Below are 9,415 nucleotides of genomic sequence, written 5' to 3'. Positions count from 1 at the left end.
CAGCAGAACTAACCGGAATATATGATCTAAGAGATTCTCAATTTGGGGGTGCTTCTAGACTTCTCTGAAAGTCCGGGGGGAAAAAACCCTATGGACCTTATTCTCAGAAAAATAGTCATTTTGCACATGATTTCTGAATCCCTGAAGCCCTCTGTAGACCCCCAGGGCTAGAAACTGCTGAAGTCAACATAAGGTAAAGCTGTTCAGCTTTTGATTGCCACACAATCAATAAACACACACCATAGGTGCCATGAGAATTGCGGCCAACACGGCCCGTGTGTCATCATGTATTATTGCTAGCACTGTCTAAACACAGTCGCCGGCACAATTACTAGCACACCACGGAGGTGTTTATAAGCTCAGTCCCCCACCCGCTCCGCAGGTAGATGATGCTGACAAGCCTGGCCTACTCAGTGATCTCTCTCAACTCTGAGAACTCTAGCTCATAAAGTCCCAGCTGCCTGACGTGACACTGCAGAGCCCCCCTGTGTGTTTGATGCCGCCGCAATTCTGATAGAAAGACTCGTAGCACGGTCTCAAAACTCTGAGCTTTTCCTACAAAGTCGGGGACCCACTTCTGCTATTTTTTAATTTCCTTGGCACTGCACGAATCACAAATGCTGAAAAAAATAAGCCCTTGTCGGCGTAAACGTAAAATATTAATTTTTAATTGGGTTCTCGATGCAATATAAAAATGTCAGTACACTGTCGTCAGGAGGTGATTCGGTTCTAAGTGACCTCAGATGATAAAGATCAGAAGTTGGTGAGATTCTGACTGCGGGATGAACATTCTCAGCAAACAAATGCAATTTTTACCATTTTTAGGGTTTCATATGAGGAAGAGTACTTTCCGTGAACCGTGTGTGTTTGTACCTCAAATCTATCCTTTCGATTTGCTTTCTTTTTCATGGAGCCCATAGGTATGGCAGTTTTATGAAACTTTAGACGTAAAATCCAACCTTATAGGGGAAAAAAATCGTAATTCTTTTAAGTGACAATAAACCCCTCATTCCTCCTTTCTCTCTCGATTAGCTTCTTTAAAGATGTTACATATTTGTTTTCATATTATAATTATCGACAGAGGAGAGAAGGAAAAGTTCAAATGTATTTTAAATTTAACACAAATCTAATGCAGGTGGCCCGGATCTGAAATTGTGAAAAGGGGAGAAGCCGAGTGTGGGCTGACAAGAGACTGGTCCCAGCTCTGGGCTTTGCCACCACCTGTGTGACCTCAAACACATCACTTCCCTCTGTCCGTTTCTCTTTTCTTGTCTTGATGTATTGACGTATTTCTGCAGTGACTCTAAATGAAAACCAAATGCCTGACACGGAATAGCACCCCCAACACCGTCATCTTCTCCTCTTTAGCAATTATCTCATTTGTAAAGATGTTTTGGTGCGTCGGTTTACCTGTGTTGCCTTTGAGCTTGATGGGGGCAGGAACTTACCTGCCCAGGACCTAGCGCAGTACCTGGCAGGGGCTGGCCTGCCGTCTTTCTAGAGTCGCATCCCCTTGGAAGCTTTTTCTGACTCGCGTCCCTCTCGATGGGGCAAAGTGACATTGAGTCTCTCTTATAAACCCTCACCTACCCAGGACCGATTTCTAAAAACGCACATCTCTCGATGGGGCAAAGTGACATTGAGTCTCTCTTAAAACCCTCACCTACCCAGGACCGATTCCTAAAAACGCACGTTGCATTTGACTGTGTCTGTTTTAAGCCTCCTTCTTCCCGCAGGTCGTTAAGCCTCTGGAGGGCGAGGACCCTCCTCACCCATCTTCATCTCCCTTGTGTCCGGGGTGGTATCTGGTGTATGACAGATGCATAATTTTTAAGTGGATGAAAAACATTGACATCACGGGTGTTGGGCCAGCCCAGTAGGCGAATTGACTTGCTCTCTGGCACCCTGTCCCTCCAGCCTCTACGACTAGCCCCTTTCTGGGTGGGCAGGGGGGTCTCTGGTCTGAGAGGTGTGCTGTGGGCAGGGTCACTGTCCTGGCCTCCTTGCCTGGAACGGTCTCATTTCATGCCTACTTATCCTGGTGTCTCGTTTGGCTTAGTAGTCATTCTAGATATATGATATTTCAGACACAATTTTGGTATTTAAAGTAGTTTTTAATACAACTATTATAATTCATTTTTTATCAATATAAATTTTTTTAATATGTGTATGATTTTTTCACAATTTTTTTTAATCTTACATAGCATAATTTACCCATTTAACATATACAGTCTAATCATTTTCAGTAAATTTTCTGAGTGGTTTGGCCATCACCGTATCCAGTTTTAGGACATTTTCATCCGCCTAATACAATCCTTCATGGCCATTTATACCCCCAGCCGTTAAACTACTTCCTGTCTCCATACGTTTTCCTTTCCTGGAAATCTCACATAAATGAAACCATCCAAAAATAGTCTCTTATGTCTGGCTTCTTTCAGTAAGGACCACAGTTTTGAGGTTCAGACCAGAGGCAAGGATGACTGTGTGCGTAGGTAGGCTTACAGGCGCAGAGTAGGAAGGTGAACTAATATCTGCCTATTAGCCTCACCTTTCTCATTGAGGCCTCAGGCCAATAGGGAAGTGAGGGGAGTTGAGGATGGTTGGCTTGGGAAAAGAGGTAAAGCGGGGGGTACCTGGGGGAAGGGAGTGGGTTGGGCAGATGGCCAGGCGTCAGCCGATGCTGCCGGCCCATCTGCAGCTGGAGACACACAGAGTTAGTGCAGTGCTAGCAAAACACAAACGTGGGAAGCCTGCCTCTTCCGGCAGCTGAAGAGCAGAGGGAGAGAATCGCATTCATGACCAGGGCTGGGCAAGGACCGGGTGGTGGACGCGGAAGACACCTACCGACGGACTCGTTCGGGGCCAAGGACGAGGGTTTCAGCCGAAGTAGAGAAGCAAGCGAAAGCAGGAGGTGGCCGAGTGGGAGCGCGTGAGGGGCATGGAGGCTGGAGGGGGCCCTGAGACCCACGTGAAAAGCTGGCGAAGGTGGCGGAACGAGGGGGGGTTATGGTTGGCGTATGGCATTAGAATTCGTGGTGTCGGATACGGATCAAGTCCAAGGTGCTGTGCCCGGCTGTGATTAAGGTCGAATGAGGTAGATTAGAAGTAAAAGCCAGCTGAATTGAAGATATAGAAAAACGATTAAGCTAGAGTATTGGATGTATCGTCCTTCGGGTATTGAAAACATTCTGTTGCGGGCTTAATTTGGGATGTTTAAAGGTGATCCAGATGCCAGTATTTTTTGATAAATAGGAAGGAACCATCGTGGAAAAAGGGGACAGGGAGAGGAAGAGCCCGAGTTACGAGCTGCAGGTGACGAGAGAATGTCACAGGCAGGTGGTGGCTCATGAACGATTTGGGCTGGGCAGAGGAGAACAGAGACGGCAAAGCGTTCTCCCGACTGAACTTCGTGGGATTTGGGCCACGGAAGGGTGAGCATTCAGGCGGGAGAAGGCTGCGGGGCCAAGGAATCCTGGGTGGAGCTCAGTCCTAGGTGGGCGAGGAGGCCCGAAGTGTGACCCAGACAGAGGCCGGTGCTCGAGGCTCAGCGCTGAGTAAGCGGCAATCTCATCAGGTCACAGGGACACTCAGCGTGTGAGGCTGACCCTGCTTTGGTTCTTCTGTCCTTGTCACGAATCAAGGAGAAAGTGTTTATGTCCGCTGCCATTCTTTAAAGACCCCTCTGGGACTTGCTAGTCTTCCTCTTCAGCAGAGAGAGTGGCCTCGGCGGTGGCGTTAGATTTTAATACGGCCTCGTTAGCGTTTCGTGGGATAGTGACCCTGTATTTATGGACAACGGCAGTGGTGTGTTTATGTTGCGTTATGAAATCCATTTACAAATGTATTTAAGTTTTTTAAAAAGCGAGTTTATTGTTTAAGTATCGAATAAGTAACAGCAGAGCGGCAACAAGTACAGATGTGGCAACAAGTAGCGAAGGTGGCACAGGAGGGACTGAGTTTGCGGAAGGCCGGTTTGGGAAGGACAAGGTACAGAAGGGGCAAATTTGGGAGGGAGGGAGGGAGAACAAAATTGATATAGCCCCGGGTCCCCGAGACCCTCCAGAGTTCCCCAAGAGAGAATTTCCAGAACCAGAGAGCGGCCCCTGAACATCCCCCTGATCCCGAAGTTCGGTCGAATGACTTTGAACAGGAAAATTCACGAGCATCAGTATCAGCCTGCCTTGCTCACGGCCTCAGACCAGTGCTACCGATGAGAGCCGTTCCGATCAATACGCTTCTCGTTCCCTTGAAACGCGAAGAGGCGCCCACGTCTTAAGCCGTCCCTGGAGACGATGCGATCGTTGCACCTCTCACGCCCGGCTGAGCTTTCCCTCCTGGCTCGTCCCTGAGCACCTCGCGTGAGTTTCGTTCTCAGAACACAGAGAGGATGGGGACATTTGTGTCACCGCGACGTGAGGGTCCTCCCCTTTCTGTTCACGTCGCCGAATGCGAAGGCCCCCTCCCCTTCTCGCCTCTCCCTCATTTTCACAGAGGGAGGGAACGCTCTTGATTTTAGGCTTTCGAACATTTCCGTTGAAATCTGTCTTCTCAATTTGAAAAGTGTATACATATTGATCGGTGTTGTCATCTCTAGTCTTTTCTTCAGAGAAGCTATGAGTTTAATATATGTTGGAAAATTTTTTAGTGAAGTGCCAAGGATTTCTAGTTTTTTTGGGAGTTTTTTTTTTGTTTTTTTAATTGCGGATAAATTCCATTTAACATTTACCCACTGGGGGAGAGTTTAATATATGTTGGAAAATTTTTTAGTGAAGTACCAAGGATTTCTAGTTTTTTTTGGTTTTTTTGTTTTTTTAATTGCAGATAAATTCCATTTAACACCTACCCACTGGGGGGAAAAAATCTTCAATGCTCAGAGATGTGAGCGTCTCATAGATTTGAGCCAATAGTCGCGCTGACCAAGCGTCAAGCTTTAAACGGCAGGGCAGCACGGAGAAGGCCATCATGCCGCCTGGGGCGTGTTTGCAGCACACATTCAGACACCAGTCCTCTCAAACTCCACGAAATGCTCCCTCTTGGCACTGACAATTCAAAGTGCAGGGAAAGAAGAAAAAAGACGAGGTGGCGATTTGTCACTGAAAGCCGTGAGCGAGGCTGTGGCGGGAACTTTCCAAGGCACGCCAGCTCTTCTGGCCCTGTTGGTTCGAACGTCATGTAGCTTGAAGTTCAGACCCCCAGCTCCACCCTTCCTCAGCCTCGGCTGTGACATCGCGATAATAACAACAACGCCTACCGTCTGGGGCGTCGTGAGATTTTTTTTTGGTTTGCTCGTCTTCTTTTTTATTGCAGGAAAATACACGTAGCGAAAAACTTACCATTTTAGCCATTTCTAAGTGCACGGCTCAGGGGCATGAAGTGCTTTCTGTTGTGTTCTCATCGGACTTTTTCATCCTCCCAAACTGAAACTCTGTCCCCAGTAAGCCCCAAATCCCCGTTTCCTCTCCCCCAGCTCCTGGTACCCCTCTACTGTCTCTGTGAATTTGACTATTCTAGGGACCTTGTGTAAGGGCAACCACACAGTGTTTGTTCTTTTTTTTTTTTAATTTGGCTCATTTCACTTAGCATACTGTCTCCACGGTTCATCCACGTCGGAGCGTGTGTCAGAATTCCATCTCTTCTTAAGATCGAATCATAGTTCCTTGTATGACAGACCACGTTTCGTCCATCCATTCATCTGTCCACGGGCTCGTGAGTCGTCTCTGCCTTTTGGCCGTCATGAATAACATATGTGTTCGAGTCCCTGCTTTTCATTCTTTTGGGTACATAAAGTGGAATCACTGGCTCACGTGGTCCTTCTATGTTTAATTTTTTTTTGAGGCACCACCGTGCTGTTTTGAGGTCTTAATGAGAAGTTGGAACAAAGCTTTGGGAGTCCCCCTGAACTGGGCACTCCACGCTTGGCGTGGAAACAAGACCGATTTGCCCTCCAAGTTCTAGGGTCTCACCTGTTGTCCAAAGTAACCTACCAGGTGTAGCAAGCCTTTCCAGTGCATTCCGAATCGGTGGAGAGGTCCTGCCAAGTCGTGGCTCTAGTTAGAGCGTGAAATACTTGTCCCCATGGATGTGTATTTTCTAGCTAAGTTCTTAGACTAGGTCTAGTTAACACATAAGGCAACCAAACGATAATAATGATAACACGTAAATGTTAGCCTTGGGGACCCTTCTGATAATTAGCCTTTTCTAGGAGCGGAGCTGTGTGTCCCCACCACCCCGAATGAGAAACGCTCTGGGGTGACTTGTGGAGAAGAGGCAAGTAGTTTGAGATAGAAGTTAGATTCTAGGGGCCGCAGGAAAATTTCTTGATGAGCTGAGCAGGGAGAACGTTCTGCCAGACTGGTAATGTGGAGAGAGAACTGGCTATTTATGTGACATGTCCCTCGCTGGAACGTTCCGGTCATTAACAGCACATTTACGTTTTGGAGGGTGTTTTCTCTCTCTCGTGAGGGTTTCATCCTGGGTCCTGTTCTCTTCTCCCTCCAACAAGCCCAGCTACCCAATGGCCCCACACGCTCCCAATGGTCTCCCTCCAGCCCAGTGTCTCCTGAGCGCCTTCATTTATTCAACAAATTTTACTGTGTCCTCACTGTGTGTCAGGCACTGTTCTAGGTGCCGTGGATATGGCGGTGGACAAGCAGCGTGGTCCTCGTCCTCGGGGGCCGACGTAGTGGTCGAGGTACAGACGGCAGGCAGAGGGCACTTCGGGAGGATGGTCCAGGGCGGCGTCCCCGAGACGGGAGAGCCGAGCAGACATCTGATGTCTCTCTCAGCATCTCTGACCGTGACGCCCAGCCTCTGAAGCTCAGTTTTCGCAAAGCCACGCGGAGATTCACGACCTGCTCCCTCCCCTGCAGAATCGCACACCGTGCTGAGCAGCGTGCTGAAATCTCGCGAGGTCTCGCGCGTTACTCACTCGGTCGCCATCATGGCATCCCGGCCCTCGTGTTCAGGTGATGCTGCTTTTACTTAACGATGGCCCCAAAGGTCAAGAGTAGCGACGCTGGGAACTTGGATATGCCAAAGGGAAGCCAAGAAGTGCTTCTTTCATGTGCAGAGGTGAGTTCCTACAGGGAAAAAACAGTACATGGAGGGTTTGGTACCATCCGTGGTTTCGGGCATCCACTGGTGGTCTCGGAAGGCATCCCCTGCAGATAAGAGGCACACTGTATGCCCATTTGTGAATAATTTTAAGTGTGATGCATGCTTCGTGTCTTTCTCGCTAAATGTTTAGTCCCACTGGGGCTTCCACAGACAGAGGAGGCTCTGTTGAATGAGATGAATGCATGAGCGAGTGAGTGAACAAGTAAATGAATAAATAAGGGCACAGGAAGACCGAGACAGAACGGCCTGGGCCTCGACCCAGGCGTCGACGGAACGGAAGTGGAGGTGGGACTCCTCCATGTCCGACGCTCAGGTCACCTCCACGTGCCGGGGCGCGGTCCAGCAGTGCGTCCTTGTTCGCTTATTCGCTATTGATTTATTCCCCAGTTCCAGCCCAGCCTGCACTGAGTTTCCATGAGTTTCAGGCGCACCACGGAGTGATTAGACACTCACACCTCTCCATGGCACTGAGGTGTCTCCCTGGGGAGTCGGAGCCACGTGACTGCTGCCTCCGGCAAGCTGCACGCGTGGGAAGTGCTCGGCCTTCTCCGTGGTGCGTTGGCAGGGGCGGCAGAGTTTCCTGTCTGGGAAACGTGCCCTCGGGTTTCTCCAGGAGGAATTTTGCAGCCCCGCCCCCGTCTAAAAATAAGCGTCTCTTCGGTCCCCTGCCCGCTCTGATCCGCTTAGCTTTCTCCACGCCGGTGATTCCTTCCCGTGACAAGAAAATAGAGTGGCACTTAGCGAGCCGATGCAAACACTGCCAGCTCGGATTACCTCCACCTCACCTCATTCTGCACGCTTTCCACTTTCCGTGCCGTCGATCCAGAAATATAGAACTGCCTGCCGAGCCAGCCATCACACAATTCCATGATGGACCGCGCGGTTTCATTGCTCCCCCGCCTCGCCCCGCCGTTCAGTAGTTTTAAAGTTATAATACCTGTGCAACCACAATCGATTTTTTCCCCCCACAAAATCGCTTACTTGAACAAAACGCACCCTGGCTCTTTTCCTGAAAGATGCCAAGTTCCGAGCATCCCCTCGCTCCAGCCAAATGGTTTTCGCCGCTGGTGCCCACTTACCTCGGCCGTAAGTGGTTCTCAATGCAGCTCCTGTAATCGCGCCCCACACAGCTGGAGGCAGACGTAAGCGGACCTGGCCGAGGGGGCCCCACGTCTCGTGTTTGGAGCGGAGGTGGAGGGGTCCAGATGGGGGCGGGCGAGGAAGGGGCGTAAACCTTGGCCTTTGTTTTTGAGATTAATCCCAGGGCTTTTCTCCGTCAGGCCCGATTAAGTGCGGATTTGTCCCCTGTGGGATGGTTTCTGGCAGGGTGACTTGCAGCCCGCTCTGGTCCATCTGTCAAGCTGTCGTCCTAGGATGGAAAATCTGACTATTAATACACAGAGGTAGAGGAACTCACCCATATTCAGGATCTGTTCTAAACTCCCTTCGGGTCATTTGGCGGCATTGCTCTATGATGGTTTCACATTAGTCTAGAAACCAGAGGCTCAGTAACACTCTAAGGAATATACATCTCTAGGGAAATGTATAGCATCTCTAGGGAACAAACTCCAGGCACCAGTCCCAGGATGGACCCTTTGGGGTTTGAAGAAGGCAGGCGAGTGCAGTTCTGTGGTTTGTGGACTCATAATGCTATCCAAGAGTCAGAGCCGTCTGCGGGAACCTGAGGGAGGGCTAGGAGGTCCTGGGAATTTCAGGTCGGGGAACGTGACGTCTAGAAGGTAAATCCACAGCCTGTGGGCCAGCCCCCGGGCCGCTGGGGTTCAAAGCAGCCTTCAGTTTCCCACCAGGCCGTTGAATCGTTGAAAGAACTTGGACTTGGAGTCAGACAGACTTGAATTTGAATACTAACTCTGCATTTACTGCCTTTGTAACCCGGCCTCCTCCAAATTACTCAGCCTTAGTTTCTGCTTGTGCAAAGCGAGCAGAAGGCTGCACAGATTACACGAGTTCATTCATATAGATGCTTAATAAAAGTGTCGGACGGGCATCAGCCTCGCGGTCAGCGTTAGTCCCTGTTTCTTCCAGGCCAGGGCAGGGGGCAGGGACAGGGGCCTACTCCTGGAGGGGGACTGGCGTATTGGCATAAGATCAAGCAATACGTCAGAAACAGAATACACTTCCAGCTGTGAAGCCGTGGCCCAGAGTTTATCAAAAAGGCAGTCAGGGGCAGCGAACCACCGGGGACAGCAAGTTGGGGGGGTGGGGGGACCAGGGGCCGACACTGGGATATGTCGTCCGAGGCCAGTGCTGACCGCTCAGGGCAGGAGGCCTGGACGGG

General features: G+C 49.9%; 1 protein-coding gene across 1 annotated transcript in view; it reads left to right on the top strand.

The window, feature by feature from the left end:
- Window positions 1–9,415, top strand: part of MTUS2 (microtubule associated scaffold protein 2) — a 277,079-nt gene that overhangs the window by 122,841 nt on the left and 144,823 nt on the right. The gene's annotated exons all lie outside the window — the stretch shown is intronic.

The sequence above is a fragment of the Pteropus alecto genome, unplaced genomic scaffold (genome assembly GCF_000325575.1).
Source record: "Pteropus alecto unplaced genomic scaffold, ASM32557v1 scaffold80, whole genome shotgun sequence".
NCBI classification, from domain to species: domain Eukaryota; kingdom Metazoa; phylum Chordata; class Mammalia; order Chiroptera; family Pteropodidae; genus Pteropus; species Pteropus alecto.
This window is presented reverse-complemented; position numbering and strand designations above follow the sequence as displayed.